The sequence below is a fragment of the Cavia porcellus genome, unplaced genomic scaffold (assembly GCF_034190915.1).
Source record: "Cavia porcellus strain 051 isolate PalLab524CR breed Dunkin Hartley unplaced genomic scaffold, mCavPor4.1 scaffold_16, whole genome shotgun sequence".
NCBI classification, from domain to species: Eukaryota; Metazoa; Chordata; class Mammalia; order Rodentia; family Caviidae; genus Cavia; species Cavia porcellus.
Window position 1 is genome coordinate 52,443,558 of NW_026947499.1, and position 17,026 is coordinate 52,460,583.

The following is a 17,026-nucleotide window of genomic DNA, read 5'->3' on the forward strand; positions in this document are numbered from 1 at the left end:
TAAAATATACTACCATGAAAGCTGTGTCTCAGATGAACAGCACTCCCTAACATACTCTCTTGTTTTGAGTCTTTGGGCACATGCATCTTTTTTTAGTCTTCCACTTAAGTCTTCATGAATGAACCTACTACCAGGATCTTACTTATCTGTTGAGGTTCTACCTACTTTCTTATTCCTTGTTCTTTGGTGGTGATACTGTTTTCTCCTCCTCTTTCTTGAAGGTGTGATAGCGATATCCATCTCCATGTTACCGTTTAGAACAGTAGCTTGCTAACCTTTTGCTCATTGAACCTGGTCAAATAGCACGTAGTACATTCCAAGCAAAATACTTCAGGGAGAGAAAAAGAACCCTATCTTCTCTAGACTTCCTGATGGGAATCCTTCACCTCTGGAGTTCACTGCATGGTAATAAAAGGTGTAAGGTCTCTGAGGCTGACTTATTAGGTTTCAGGGTTCTAAATTTTGAGTTTTAGCTGTGTCAGAACTCTGGGCTCTGCCTTTTGTTGATATATGCACTCAAAACACTGCCTACCTTTGTTTGAGGTCAGCCTTGGTTGAGGTTTCATTTAGTAAGTGCTTAAGAGTAAGTAAGAACAAACGTAGCTTATATTTTACTGCAGAAAGGGTGACAGTGAGAGGACATACCCAAACATATTATATGATGTGATTTATCCAGGTGCTCAGGAGGGTGACACTGAACCTAACATGGGTAAAGGAAAATCTTGAGATTATAATTAGAAGGTGAAATGGATGGTTACAGAAAAAATGAGATGGCAAAGGAATCAGCATAATTCGTGTCATAGAGAAAAAATAATGTGATGTTAAGAGCAATTGACTCATTTCTAGAGCATTAAATTCCCATTGGCAAATGGGAAAAGTTGAGTATAAAGAGAGATTAAGTTGAAGAGAGTTTTATATGCTCTGTATTTATATTTGTATATGCACACATTGAGAAGTTTGAACTTTCATAGGCAGTTAGGAGCTACTGAGGAGAGCAAAGGAGTAGAATTGTTTGTTGTTTTGGGTTTTCTTTTCTTTTTTTTTTTTCCCCCCCTTTTAAAAAATCTGTTGGCCCATTCAGGCTGAAGATTGAAAATTTTTGAATTTTTTACATGAAAAATCATACAGGTCATCTCAAAAAATTCAAGGAACAAGAATTTAAAGAGAACACATTTCATTATGTATCATTGTGATGAATGTTCCAAAAATTGGGTTACTAGGCTTTGAAGGGTTAACCACTGGCATGGAAACTATTGACTGAAAACTATGTTGGCATGTGAAAAGTAAAACCAAAGAAGAAAAGTATGCTGGGCAAAGGAGACAAGAAAATAACAGAATATGAACATAGTGTGTTCCTGTCTAGCATAGAAGTACTGGAGAGAGGTGACAGGATGTAGCTCTGGAGGTAGTGGGACTCCAAGGGCTTCATGGTACTTAAGCAAAAAGCCTGAAAATGTCTGCATTGTCATGGTAATAAGCTGTGTCTTGGGAACATCTTCCTCAGCAGTTTCTAGTGTCACCAACAGCAATAAGATCAGAGAAGAAAAGAAGGTAGTAGAGGTTTACACTCAAGTCTTGGTAGGAAGAAGTGAGAGATGTGTGAGACATGATTAAAAAGATTGGCAGCTGGTGAGGTCAGCAGAGGACTTGGAGGTAAGATTATGGTTTTGACACTGTTGAAGTAGTGACTGAGATACTGAATGTAGGGAGGAACATTATTAAGTTAATTTTTGTAAGATTCCACTTTGCTCATGCCATGCCTGTATTAGAGTGTGTTTTTCTAGGGGATCTTGCTTTAAGGCCAAACGCTGCTGACTGGCTTTCAAGGACTTAAAATCTTAACTTCCCATGCTCTATAAACAACCTGTTTCTTACTAGTGTTTTATACTTTCTAGAGCATTCTTACCTCTTTCACCATTTCTATTTTCTTTTTGATCCAGTTTCTCAAACAAAGATGTCTTCATCTTGCTATTTAGCATTTTGAGTCCTCTTAGAGTTCATTATTTTTTTTTTTTTTTATAGACAGGATGTTGCTGTGTAGCCTCGACTGGCCTTGAACTCAAGGTTCTACTTCCCCAGCTTCCCACACGTGTGTTGTTGTTATAGGCATGTACTACCATGCCCAGCTTTGGGGCTCATCTGTAATGGATCACTTCAACAGCCGTTAATCTCTCCCTTTCCAGTTTCTTAGGCTTTTACGGTATATCTTAAGTATGAGAACCTGATTATATTCTGTATTAGATTATTGACTGAGTGGATATTTTTGCCCCAGCATCATCTTTGAGTTCTGCTGTTATATCCTTTCCAAATGTAAATCATTCTTTTATAGTCTTACATAAAATCTGAACACTATTTAGATCTTCTTGTTTTTAGATTTCCACAGCTCTGAGTATGTTAGGTGGAAGATGCATCAACAACTGTTTCATTCATATCATCCTTCCTTATTGGGAGCACCCTTCATAATTGGTCACATCATCTTTTTATTTATAAAAATATATTGTTTTACTTTTATGCCATGTGTATATATGTGTGGTTTATGGTTCACAAGGATAAATTCAGAAATTACAGAGTGCAGGCTTGAGAACTAGGTTTGGCCCACACAGTGGTGGTGATGGTGGCGGTGTTTTTAATATACATATACATAGGAAAGTGAATATTATAATCAATCAATTACAATCGGTCAATTGACATACATATTCTCCCACATAATGACCTGTATTTTTATTTATTTATTTGGTGCTGGGTATTGAACTCATGACCTTGCGCTTGCCAGGCAGGCACTTAAGCCACGGAGCTAAATCCTCAGCCCCCCTGTATTTACTTTTAAAGGCAAAATAATTTAAAATCTCTTTTGTGAATTTCTAATATATAATACAGTTACTTACTATAGTTTTTATACAGTGTGTTTATCTCGACTTACGTAACTGCAGCGTTGTGTCCTTTGATCTGTATCCCCCCTTCTCCGTCTTGTAGTACTTCTCTCTGCTTCTCCCTCTCCCTCCTCCTCTCTCCCTTCCCCCTTCCCTCTTTATTTCCTCTTTTCTATCCCTCTGACTTCCTTTTCATCCTCACTTTTCCTCATCCTTCCCTCCGGTCCTAGATACTCTCCTTTTCAATAAGACCGTGCAGCAGTTTTATTTCTTTCATTTAAATGAGATCATGCAATATTTTTATTTCTTTTACGTGGCTTAGTTCACTTTGCTTGTCTTTAGGATTCATTCATGCTGTTGGAAATGGCAAGATCTTTTAATGATGAAGATATATGCCACAATTTATTCGTTCATCTGTCAACAGACACAGGCTTTTCCATGGCTATTGTGAATGATGCTGCGGTGAACATGAGAGTGCAGCCTTCATTTCATTTGGGTTTATTTGCAGAAGAGAGATTGCTGGGTCATATGGTAGTTCCATTTTTAACTTGTTGAGACTCTAAAAATTTCTCAGTGATGAAACCTACCATAATGAATCTCAGGAACTTTGTGGTTTGACAGGGATTACTGTACCAATAGATTTTTTAGAGGCGAAAACTGAGATCCAAGTAAGTTAAGGCTTCAGACAGGCTTCAATCATATAAAATAATGGCATAAATAAACAATTACATTTGGGGCCATTACGGTAAACTAAAGATGTCACCCACAACTAAAGATGATAATCTAAGAAACTCTAGCCACCCCAGACTAAGAGATGTTTGTCTCTGTAGCTTACCCATACCTCATTTTTGCCACATTGGTTGGGAACTTCTGCAGTGTTAGTGTTGAGGCTTTATTTAATTCACTGTTTTTGCTCACAGTCTACATAGTAGAAGTTGTGTTTTTTGTATTTACAGGCTAGTAATTAAGTACTAGCAGACTGTCTTGTGATTCCTAATTGCCATGGTAGGATCTGACTTATTGATTGATTGTCTTTTTGAGACAGGGTCTCACTATGTAGTTCAGACTGGTCTTGAGCTCACTTTGTTGCCCAGGCTTGGTTTTGAACTTGCAATGATCTTCCTGCCTCAGCCTCCTGAGTGCTGGGATTTTAGGCATGTGCCATCACAGGTAGCATGGTTTTATATCTTAAAGGTAAATGTATGCTAAAAATTTTAAGTGAAAACCGATTTTTTTTTTTTTTTTTTTTTTTGGTCTTTTTCCTTTTTATCGGTACCAGCGATCAAACTCAGGACTGCCTGCTTGCAAGGCAGGCGCTTATGCTGCTGAGCTAAATCCCCAGCCCCTGAAAACCGATTATTAACTAACCTAGAATTTATCAATGGCAGATGTTTTTCTTCTTTTGGAAGATGTCTTTGAGCTATATAAGAAATAAGATTTTAGCTCTACTAATAGAAAAAAATACTCTTCTCCCTTAATAGGAATTAGTAAATAAAATTACTAATAAAATAGTCAAAATCACCATTTTCTTTCCTCTGAGAGAAAGAAATGGTTTCATTTATTTCCAGCAAATATAGATGTTTGCTTATACTGCTAAATTATTATAATTGGTAGATATGAGTGATTTTGTACTTGAGATGTATTTGATGAGGTTGAACAGGACAAAGTAGCTAGGAAGTAGGTGTGAAGATATCAGAAATTAGTGCAGCTGGCAGTGAACTATTGTTAATAACTAGGTTTAGGAACTAAGAAACAGTAGTTGTTGGAAGTTTCTGAGACTACCCAAGAATTTTACCCTGAGTCCTAAGATTTATCTTGATAATAATTGGCTTCCATTTAAAGAAGACAAAGATTATTCTGGTTTAAATTTTTATAAGATTGAGACTGAACTAGCAAGAGTACCATTGTCGACTGTAACCAGTTACAAGTTCTCTAGACTAGGAAAAAACATAACTTATCTCATAATTTGATTGTGTTTCATTTGTATTTTTATGTTCTTTTGATTCTTTGTCTCGCACAATGTGAACTTAGAGCTTTTTCTCAGTGCAGAAGTCATAAGAAAAATATACTGGTGAAATAGTACTTATAGGGAGCAGCTTTTGGCCAGAGGCAGAAAGCATTGAAGATGCCAAAGATGATGCTAGCATTTTAGCGCAAAAATGGTAAAATGCTTAAAGGATCTGTTGCTAAGATAAATACTTGGATTTGACTGTTACCTTTGCAGTTCTCATTTCCATGGCTGTGGACAAGTTCCTTAACCTCTAAACTTAGATTATCTGTCTCAAAAGCAGATAATTCAGTCTACTTAAGTGTTGTGGGAATGCAATTGTATGTAGAACATAAGTCATGGGCTTGGAGAGCAGTAAAATGCCAACTATGTAATATCCATATCATTCTTATATATATTGATGGAAATGTTTAATTTGCAGGTTTCCAATAGCGGTACTTTGGGTTAAAGCTACAATTACAGTTAGCAAATACAAAATGAACATAGACTTTCGTTGCATTCTGTTCTGCTATTTTTCCGTTAATGTTAATCAATGAGCATACATTCGTGTTTTAGTATGAAGTAACTTTTAAAGTGCTTAGTTCCATGATTAACCATTCTCCAGTTTTTGGAGAGTTTGTTTATACTTGTAAAATTAGGATGAAAATATATACAAAAAGGAAATTTGAGGGTCAGTTTTGGTGTTGAATTTTAGCCTTGCTGTTTAGGGCAGCATTCTTCTGAGCCTTAATTGTCTCATCTGTAAAATGGAAATGTTTCAAATTTATAGACTCATGATGACAATAATTTGGTAACAGATATATTGCTCAGCTTCTAGTTGATAAATAGTAAATTTTAATTCCTGTCACTGTGATTTTGCAACATTCTGGCAACTTCTCAGCTCTGTAAGGCACATGCTAGCCGTTTTTTAAGTGATGTCAGAATTTCCCAACCCACTCCTAAACCAGATAATGATTTACTTTTTCTTCCCATTAAAGTAGAACTCAGACCATCACAGGTTTATCACAACATATTGTGTCTGCCTTGTTACAAAGGATGTGTCTTACAAGAATAGGATATATCATCTGTTTATATCTGGTGGATCAAACTGATGTTTTATTGCTTTCACTGGTATTTATTTACTGGTAAAATGTAGTACCTTATTCACTCACTTATATTTTTTTCTTTTTGTGAATTACCTATTTTTCTTGTTTGTCTGTTTAGTTTTTGGACTTGAGTTTTGCTGCCAAGTTAAAATTCATTTTATAGTAAGCTTATTGTATTTAATCTGATTTGGTACAAGTATTCCCAATGTTGTAGACTATATCATATGACTGAAATCACCCTGAGGATGAGATACCAGGTGGGAGTATCTGAATTTTGCTCAGTACTGGACTCCATGGGGGATATGTATACAAAGTATACAAATACATTTTCAAAAGGGAAAAAACTTAAATAGCTGTTATATTATTAATTTAGACTCGACTCTAAACTTCAGTGATTGTAAAATGTATCTGGGAGTTAGGCCTACTATCATTAAACTAAAACAGTACATGCCTTCTTTCCTTAGATATAAGAAGAGAGAGAATCGATCCCTTGAATTTATTCCAGAGCAAATATTTTCTAAAAGTTTGCATTTTAATTTGGAATATACTTTTGAAAAAAATAAAATATGTCAATATATGACATTTTTAATGTTTTGATTTAATGCTAAGGTTATTATTATGATGCTAAGAAAACTCTACCATTTATTCAAATTTAGAGAAAAATTTTCTTAAAATTTCTAGGATATTTACAATTTTATAATATTTGCTATTTAACTTAGTTGAACTTTATTTTTGTGTGTCTGGGGCTTTTTTCTCGTACTATCCATGCTGTATTTGTGTCTTCATTTCAATTCCTTTACTATGTAACTTTTGGGACTTGTTTGCCATTAAAATTTTTTCTGTGTTGTTTTATTACGGTATCCAAGAGTTGAGCCCAGGGTCCTGCACATGGTAGGCAAGTGTCTTGCCACTGAGCTACCCTACTGCCCCAGCCTTTAGTGTGTTTTAGACTTTTATGTTACACTATTGGTAACTTATACTTGAACTTTTAGGTACTCTTTTTTTTTTCTTAATTTATTTTTTGAGTCACACATGAAAGCTGGAGCACTCTTCCATTAAAACTGGAACAAAGAAAGAAAAACCCAGATTCAGTGGTGGCGCACTTGCTCACCCTGCTGGGGAATCTCCGGCACTCCCCCAACAGCAAAACAAACAAAAACCAAAAGAAATTTTTTGATTACTTCTTTTGGGCAGGGTACCATGAATCAAACTCATGACCACGCACTTGCCAGGCAGGCGCTTGTACCGCTGAGCTGTATCCCTGCCTCCTAGGAATCTGATTAGTAAGTGTGTGAAGCTGAAGAATCTACTGTGTCTGACAGTTGTAACTAATCAAATTTGTGGATCACTGATACAGAATTATGTATTCTAGGAAAGAGACTAGTGAGCATTGTTCTTTAAAGAGTGTGCCCGTGCCTGGAAAATAGATCTTTGTACCACTTTTGTGAATCTCCTGTGTTTGCACAAGATTCTGCAGATAGTTTTGGAAATGTCATATTGTGAGTATTGTGCAAGGCCATCTTGTACTTTAGAACAGATATTATACAGGGAAGTGTATTATAAATTACCCAGTGTGCTTATATTAATGAGAAGGGAGATGATTTCTGTGGTAGTGTGTTTGGCTCTGTTTTAAATTACATTGATTTGCAAGCTTATTTTAAAATTGAATAAAACTGCTCTCTACCTTGTTTAACCAGCTGAATTGTTCTTCTAACTCCCCTTTAAATATAAGGAGATTGAATTCAAGTTTTTGGGCCCAAATACAGGGGAAGTTGGCAAATAGTACTTCTCTATCTGTAAAACGACACTGCTTTTTCTCCATTTTCTATTGCAAGCTGCAGAGTGAGAAAGCAGAAGTTGGAAATACCTCTCTTTGGAATTTCTTTTTATAGATAATTCCTAATCTATTTTGAAGTTCTCATCAGGTTTGTGTTTTGAAAATCTGTATCTTAGTGTGATAATGTTGGAGCTGTTCATTAGGAAAGCAGAAGAAACTGATTTCATTCAAACTTGTTTGCTCTTGCTCTTTCTCTGATCGTTAGACAGATTTTTAAATGTGAGTGTATATAGCAGAGCAGCCAGCATAATTGATTTGATCTTTTAGATTAACAATACAATTATATATTAAAAACATTAACAGTAGAGAAGAAAGTTGTTGCCTGATAAAGTTAAAATTTAAATATGCTCATTTGTTACATGTTAACATCTTTCCACAAGGATTTTATTTTGTGGCTTTTAAAAGCATAAAATAATGTGTAATAAATATTTTAAAGCATGTTTCATCTGTGAATGATACTTTAAAATATCATTTGAACACATACTTTAAGAACTTTTTAAGCATCGGGCATTCAGAGTTTGCTTGGTCATTTATTTGAGACTTTTTGTGCCAGAGTCTTGCTATGTAGTTTAGGCCCTCCTGGATCTCACAGCAGTCCTCCTGCCTCAGGCCTCCCAATGCTGGGATTAAAGGAATGTGCCATCATGTCCAATAGAATTTGACCTAGTTATTTCATGGACAGAAATTGTAATTTTTAAGACTTGAATTACTGTTTTGTTATTAATGTTTAATTTTATTGGTTTAAGAAAGTAGAAAATCCTTACTACAGATAAAAGATATTTAGGAAAATGCTCCATTATTTGCTCTTGTATTTGGTTAACACTTTCTGAGACACTTTTGTGCCAGCTTGTCTTTAAAGAGCTTACTATGATTCTTTTACTTTTATAGAATGACCCAAATTGACATTGGCAATAGTAATTCTATTAGGTTTAAAGTTGCCAAAAGAAGTCTTAAAAATTTCTCAGTGGGCCAGGGATTTAGCTCAGTGGCTCAAGTGCTTGCCTGGTAAGTGTGAGGTTGTGAGGGCGATCCCAGTACAAAAAAACAAATTTTTTTTTCCTCTATGTTCTTTACATATTTTCTAAGTAATAAGTTTAACTGGTGGCTTTTCCCCCTAGTTCTTTTAGTAATTGAAATACCAGTCTGTATGTGGTTTTTGTTTTCTGGAGGTCTACTTAATACTTCATTCTGTTAAAATGATGTCATATATTACATTTTGTGTACTAGGAATGCCAGTGATAAAGTGGAAGTCTAGGTTACGTGGTGAGTTCAAGGCCAATTTGAACTGTATAGCAAGACCCTATCTCAAAAAACCAGGCTGGTGGTGCACACCTGTAACCCCAGCAGTTGGGAGGCTGAGGCAAAAGGACTGCTGTGAGCCCAGCCTGGGCTACATAGGGAGATCTTGTCTCAAAGGAAAAAAAATCAAACAAACAAACAACAACAAAACCCAGCAACAACAAACTGAATATGTTATTTAAGTTTTTTTGAATGAGTAGCATACTTGTTTTTTAATTTCTAGGCTAACTCAAAGTTTGCCCATCTCCTTTAAGCTGGGAAATAGTGGAGTTAAGTCACAGTATCACAAAAATATAAAAATACTGTATATGTATATTTTTTGTTAGCTGAATGAAATTCCTTTAAAGTATCTCTTTTAGCAACAATTTAATGTCAGGGCTAATTAGAGGACCTTTCTGTGTTAATGATAATACTGAACTTCTCTTGTTTCCTGCATGTTCACTGTGGTTTTTTTTTTTTTTTTTTTAGATCAAAGATTTACTTAAAACTACTGATTTATTCAGTAGCATACTAACCAGTTACCATGAGCCATCCATCCATCCATGATCTCCCCCACTCTCAGTCCCTGTCCTGAAGTAGAGATTGAACCCAGGGCCTTCACACTAAGCTATCCGTAGGGTCTCTCAGTTGCCCCTAGGAACTCATACTTGAGACCCTCCTGCCTCAGCCACCTGTAATGCTGGGATCACAGATGTGTGCCACTGCTTTCCTTCTTCTTTATTGACTCTTAGTTATTCTAACTCTTAAAAGTTTGATATTGCACAGATTTCATCCTCAGGATTCTATATTGTGCTGTGAATTAAGTCATCTCATATCTCCTGATAATTATATCTTGAATATGTTACTTTGCTTGGTACTAGGAATACTGGTGGTAAAGCAAAAGACAAGAACCAGCACTTTTAGAGCATAGTCACTGCAGTATAAGATGTTTATAAGACTGAGTGACTGTAAAGGAATTTGAGTAGTTGTTTTCTAAGCAGTATGACCAGGATAATTGAAGGAAGATATCAAGGCAGTTTGGGCAACAGTGATAGAATAAATCATCATTGCATTCTGGGGTAACTGCAGTTGTTCTACATCGTAAGAGAAGGGAATGTACGTGATTTGCAGAACGATATGTGTATGGAAAATGATAGGGATCATTGCAAATTAATCAAAATTTTGAAAAGAATTATGACAGATAACTTGGCTGTGGTAACTGAACAGAGTTAGGGAGTGGTATAAGTAAGTGAAGCAGAGACTTAGATTTCTGCAGAGTAAACTGGTGGAACCCTAAGGAGCAGTGGGAATGTACTGATTTGTCTGAATTCTATCAAGGAGGTGATGTATTGGACCTGTTGACTGACTGACAGGGTTTAGAGGGAGAAACTGAGGAAACCACTTCATGTTCTTAACTAAATAGGTAGACCATCCACTAAAGCAAGCAATTCCTTGCCTTAACTCTGCCTTAGGAACTTACTACTATTATCTTTTATTTTGTTTATGCTGCTACTTAAACCTGTTCTTTGGGCCTTTTCCCTATCTTCTCATTCTATAATTCTTGATTTTTTTTCAATTTCATATCAAGTCCTGAATTCATGTTTTTAATTCAAAAAAAATTTTTTTTTCTTTCTGATATCAAGGGATAGAGCTCACAACCTTGCACTTGCCAGGCAGGCACTTGTGCCACTAAACTATATCCTGGCTCTTAATCCAGCAATTTTTAAAAATTCCATTCACTTGTATTCCATGAATAGTTAATAGTAGTAGTTCTTAGAATTGATTTGAAGACAGGACCCTGGGAGGCTCCTCAAAATTTTCTTGAGATTTGTACAGTCAGAACTATTTTCCTGAAACAGGAAGACCCTATTGCCCTTTTCAGTCTTCTCTCATGAGTATATGTGTGCAGTGGACTATCATAACATTAGACACAGATAAGATCTACGTGTCATCACCAGGCATGGTAGCGCAGGCCGGTTAACCCGGCACTTGGGAGGCTGAGTGAGGCAGAAGGAGTGCTACAGTGTGAGACCAGCCTGGCTGCATAGTAGATCCAAGGCCAACCTGAAGTACGTAGCAAAACCTTTCTCAAAACAAAAACTCTACCTGCCTTGTGTTAAGTGAGATACTAGAAGAAATTTGCAGAGATGAAAAAAGCCATACTTACTTAGCTTGAAAAGATTATTTTTGCAAAAACTATGTTAATATGCAGTGGACTTGTATTTTAAGTGAATAAATGAATTTTTAAAAAGAAGTTTAAGTAGATATCCTATAAATATACCTGTAACTCACATAAACACAACAGTTAGAGTTCTCAGTTTTTAAGAGTAAAAAGGAATCTTGAGACCATAATGTTTGAGAATAGCTATTCACTAGCCATATCCACAAGTGAACTCATTCTCTCATATTTGTAAAATTTGATTTTTGTCTTCTATTTGGTAATTTGATGAATGGTACCACTGTCTACTCAGATTGTAGGCCCCAAACCTGTAGATCATCCTTTATCCCTCTTGTGAAGAGTAATCCCTGACATTTACTGGGTATTCACCATGTGCTAGGTACTATTTTTTAGTTCTTTTTCATATATTACTTTGTTAAACCTTCACAACAATCCTATATTGTGAGGATGTTAATACCTATGCCCGTGTCACAGAAAAGGAAATGAAGGTCCCGAGTGGTTAAGTACCTCATCTATGATCATACAGATAGATTAAGGTGCCTAACTGAGATTTGAATTCAGCCAGCCAGTCTTTAGAACTTGGACTTCTTTGTTCTAAAACAGCTTATGTACTATATATATGTTTCTTGAGGATATTATATCCGTATGTATTCATATGTATAAATTATTTACTCACATTCCTGTTTCTCTGCACATGCGGGTACGCATGCATGTGCATGTGCACACACACACGCACACACACCTTGCTGTGTATCTGGGCTTAATACTTTTTAGAAGGATAAACCTTACAAGACTTTTCAGCATCTTGTTAATATAGGTGCTTATATTCTATCAGCTTGCTTTGGTACATTATATTTTATGGAGCAAGGACTGGAAAGCTACCAATGGGCCAGATACAGTCCACTGCCTAGGTTTGTATGTGAAATTTTACTGGAATACAGACGTTGCTCCTTTTGCTCAATGATGGCAGAGTTCTGACAGGCTTTATGGTCCACAAAGCCTAACATGTTTATTATCTTAGCCCTTTGCACAAGGTGTTTAGATGGCTTTTCTGTTTTATTGTTAGAAATTATGCATGGTTTTTTCTTATATTTCCAAAACAGTGACATTTTGTCTTTTCCTGGCATTATTAGACCCCTTATTACATTGTTTGGGAATTGACTTAATGATGTTGTATTGATGCAGCAGGTTTTGCTTTTTTTAACCCCCAGTGACTTTTCAAACTAGTTATAGAATTGAATATAAAGAAATCTTTTATTTATTGATTTATTTGAGGCACAGTCTCACTGTATAATTCAGGCTAGGTTCAGACTCACAGTGTTAGTCTTCTCTAAGCCTCCAAAGTACCGAGATTACAGGTATACACCATGCCCAGTAGAAAATCATTTTTTAAATTTTCATTAAAAAAATGTTAATGTTTTTGTTTGTGTGTGTGTGTGTGTGTGTGTGTGTGTGTGTGTGTGCGTGCATGCGTGCGCGCTGGGGATTGAATTCACGACCTTGCCCTTGCCAGGCAGGTGCTCAGGCCACTGAGCTAAATAACCCAGCCCACTTTTCTTTCATTTTCCTTTGTTTTCTTTTCACCTAACCATTCCTAGGATTCATGAAGTCACTTTAAAATCATCAATTTCTGTGTTTATCCTTATTGCTTTCTTCCTGCTTCTTTTAGTTAATTTCTTCACCTTCATGAGTTGGATGCTTTATACCTTTGCTTATTTGTTGGAAATAAGGCTATGAATTTTTCTTTAAGCATCAACTTAATTGCATCTTGAAATGCATTACATACAGTGTTTTACTATTGTTTTCTTAATAACCATGCAATTTGGTATTGATTTCCTCTTCCACTGAGTATTTTTAAGGTAGTTTTATCTTGCTAGCTCTTGTCAGTTTTAGTGGCACTGTATTGCCAGTCCAGAAATTTGATCTACATTTTTATAGTCTTTGTAATTTATTGGTACTTTTTTAATAGTGCTATATGGGAAGTGTGTGCATATGTGCATGCATGTGTGTTAACTTTTTATGACTGTCATATATATTGTCAAAAAATGTCTACTGTCAAGGTATATGGTTCTGCTTTTTTTTGTTCTTTTTCTGTCTCTACTTGGTTTACATGTTTTGATACTGTAAGGTTTGGTGTGTAAAATTTCCTGTTTTCTTTGTAACTGAATTAGTTATCCTTCATATTGCTTTTTTTCTTGAATTTTCTTGTGTGTGCTATTAATGCTGTTTCATTTCAATTTTCATGGCATTTTTTGGTGGTATATATTTCTGTGTACATTTTTTTCCCCCAGTTTTTCTGTGTTGTTTAAGGAGTGCTTTATACAAAATATTTTCATTAGGTTTGTTTTTCTTTTCTTAACCTAGTTAAAGAGACTTTATGTTGTAACAATTAAATTTAACACCTTCATATTTATTGTAATTACACTTATCTTGGGGCTTACTCTTGACTTCTTATTTTGTATTAACTATTCTCCCTTCAGTGGCTTAAGTGCTTTTGATATAATTAACTTAAAAATTTTGTCTACACATATGCAGATAGAAAAATATGGTCAGTCTTTCAATTGAAAAAATATGTATTACAATAAAAGATACATTCAAAATAATTACCCTCACTTTAGACACACTTACCATTCACACCACATTCTTTTCTTCTTTCCTTTTTTTAAAAAGACATGTCTTGCTGGGTAGTACAAGCTGGTCTTAAAACTCACTGATTAGCCCAGACTGGCCTCAAACTTGTGATTCTCTTGCCTCAGCCTCTGACTGCTGGGATTACAGGTATGCACCACCATACCCTACAGTCACCACTTTCTGAAAACAGTTCTGAAAGTCTCCTCTTATACCTTTTATTGGCTGTCTTGATGTCTTAAATTGATTCAAAATACTTATTTTCCATGACTGTTTTGACTTTGGAGGAGAGCCAGAAGTTACAGAGTGCCAGATCCCATGAATAAGGTATATAGATAGTGTATTATGTCTAGAATCCTGTCTTTTCATTGAAAGGAACTTGGCCACCAAATTAACTTACAATTGTATGTTGTAAGACATGAAAGAAAACTTTCAAAACTGCTTTAGGAAGTAGAGTGACAGGATGGTATGTTGAAGCCAGGGGCAATATTTTGAAGGGGATTAATGGCAGTGTGTCTTCTACAGTAATTTTAGAAATGTAAACGACACCATATTTTTATATCAGGCCTTGTGGAATAGTTAGAACTGTTCGCTACCTAATATTTTCCAAAAACTCTTTACCCCCATAGTGACTGTTAACTTCTCCTTTACTTATTACTGTCCCCTTTTTTATTTGAGATTCTACTTAAGATTAATTTTATAATCAATAATTACGTTCTCAATTTCTTTACTTGTTGTAGTGAATTTTTCTGACTCTAGAAAGGTGTACCTTTCTCAGCCTTGTTTTTTTGTGTGGAATTTTATTGGTGAAAAATAACATTTATTGAAATTTGTTTAAATTTGTGGTAGATGTGAGGTTCCTGGGTGACAGATACTGTTCTAAACTCCTAATTACTTACATTTAGTGTTCAGTTCTTAAAAAGTCTTTATAAAGGTCACAGTATTTGTGTATAGGTTATCTTTTAATCTTTTGACTATAGGAAGATCATTTTCTTGTTTCTTTCTTATATAAATAGCACCTTGTTTGGGTATACAATTAGTATCCCAGTTTTTTAAAGAATGCTTAATTTTTCAATTGTAAATATCAAATGAGCCACTGTTGCAGGAGTGACTGACTACCTTTGCCACCTTAAGCTTGCATTCAGTTGCCAAGTACCATGGTCAGTCTGGTATTGAGCTTATCAAGGCTGAGTTAATAGTTTTTGTGGTCCCTGTCATTTCATTGTTACATACTCTGCCTTTCTTTCATTTGGGAGACACTTTAGTATGTTTTAATGCCTTGTTGTCCTCATTAAATGTGCTTTTAATAACTAATATTATTACTGTGTCAGGCACACAAAGGAATGTGCATCATTGCTACATATTAGGAACTTTAAATTGTCTGGGAGACAAAATTTTCATGGGTGAAGTAATTTGGCCTAAAAATCACTTGGTCCAAATTATTGGATTTTTTTTTTTTTTTTGTCTTTTTCCTTTTTATCGGTACCAGGGATTGAACTCACGACTGCCTGCTTGTAAGGCAGGCGCTTACGCCGCTGAGCTAAATCTCAGCCCCTGGTCCAAATTATTAATAAGTGGCTTCTCAATGAGCATCAGAAAGAATAAAGAGGATTCCAGTCAGTAAACAGAATGTTTGTAATTTCTCACGATGATTCCTCGTGGATGTCAATTTGTCTGTATTACTTTAGAAATTGAAGTCACATTGAAAGAAGAAGCCAGTATCATATATTAAAAAAAATAGTATGATAGTAAACTGAATCAGCAGATATTCAAAGGAGGATGACAGTTAATGAATTTAGATTGTTTCATGAAGGGAGACTGTCAAGCTGAGATTGGATAACAAAAAGCTAGATAATTGTTTTGATCAACACAGATGGCCTAGGCTTTATTCACAGCATCATGTACAATACACACATTTAATATTTGTTTTGTTTAGGTCACAATAATAGCTTCTATTTACTGAGTGGTTACCATGTCATGGACAGTTGATCAAGACCATCCCTTGAGAAAGATACAGAAATTATCTCAGCAGGGAGGGTGGGGTTGGTTTGTTTCAAGAATTAGGATTTTTAAAAGCTGGGTGTGGTGGCTGTCTCCTGTAATCCCAGCACTCCGGGAGGCTGAGGTGGGAGGATTGTTGCGAGTTTGAGACAAGCTTGGGCTACAAAGTGAGCTCAAGGCCAACCTGAACTGCATAGTGAGACCCTGTCTCAAAAAAAAAAAGACCCAAAAAAAAAAAAAAAAAAAGAATTAGGACTTTTAATCCTTGAACAGAGTTTTGTCTGAGTGTCCTCACCAGTAATATGGATATATTTCACTTTGCTTATCTAACAGTGGTATCTGTGAGGATACATTAGGCAGAAATAATAAACTGCTGCAAATGTATGAGATAGTATTTGGGCAGTTATTAAAAGAATAGCCACTTCTAATGTAGCCTTACGTTCTGTGCTTTATAATTATTAAAACTTCAGTCTCAGTATATCTTTGCAAAGTATGGGTCTTATTTCTGTTACACGAAGGAGAAAACGGGTACAGTCAGTTATACAACTAACTTGAAGGCACCAAGCTGTGATTGAAACCTGGCTCGTATGCCACATCATCTGTAGTTTCCTAGATTGAGTGTATTTTTGTTGATTTAAGGCCTATCGGCTTATTATTTTTCACTTTTAGGAAGGAGTCTAAACTGTAGTTAAGAGTTTTTGATTTTTCATACAATAGACAAATACTTATATCAGATTTGCTTAAATTAACACCCAAGTTATTTCTCCAATTTTGATTAGTCTTGCAGATTTCATTGTTATCTTTGTATTGTCTTCCATATTCTTAGTTTGTCTTATTTGGTTCAGATTTTATATTTTATCAGTGAAAACCATTGTTAACTTTGCTGTTTTGTAAGGAAACCAACAGGTTGTCTTCTACCTTTATTGTCTTACAAAGATTTAAAGTAGGGACCAAATATAATTTAAAATGCAGCAGAATAAGAATAGTTACCAGAGAATTAACAATCTTTTAGGACACAAAATCAATTTGACACAAGCTGGGCATGGTAGCGTAAGCCTGTATTCCCAGTACTCACGGAAGCTGAGACGGGAGGACTACAAGTCTGAGCCCAGCCTGGGCAATTTAGCAAGACCAGGCTCA

General features: G+C 35.5%; 1 protein-coding gene across 8 annotated transcripts in view; it reads left to right on the forward strand.

Moving 5' to 3' along the window:
* Window positions 1–17,026, forward strand: part of Tnrc6a (trinucleotide repeat containing adaptor 6A) — a 210,313-nt gene that overhangs the window by 151,952 nt on the left and 41,335 nt on the right. The gene's annotated exons all lie outside the window — the stretch shown is intronic.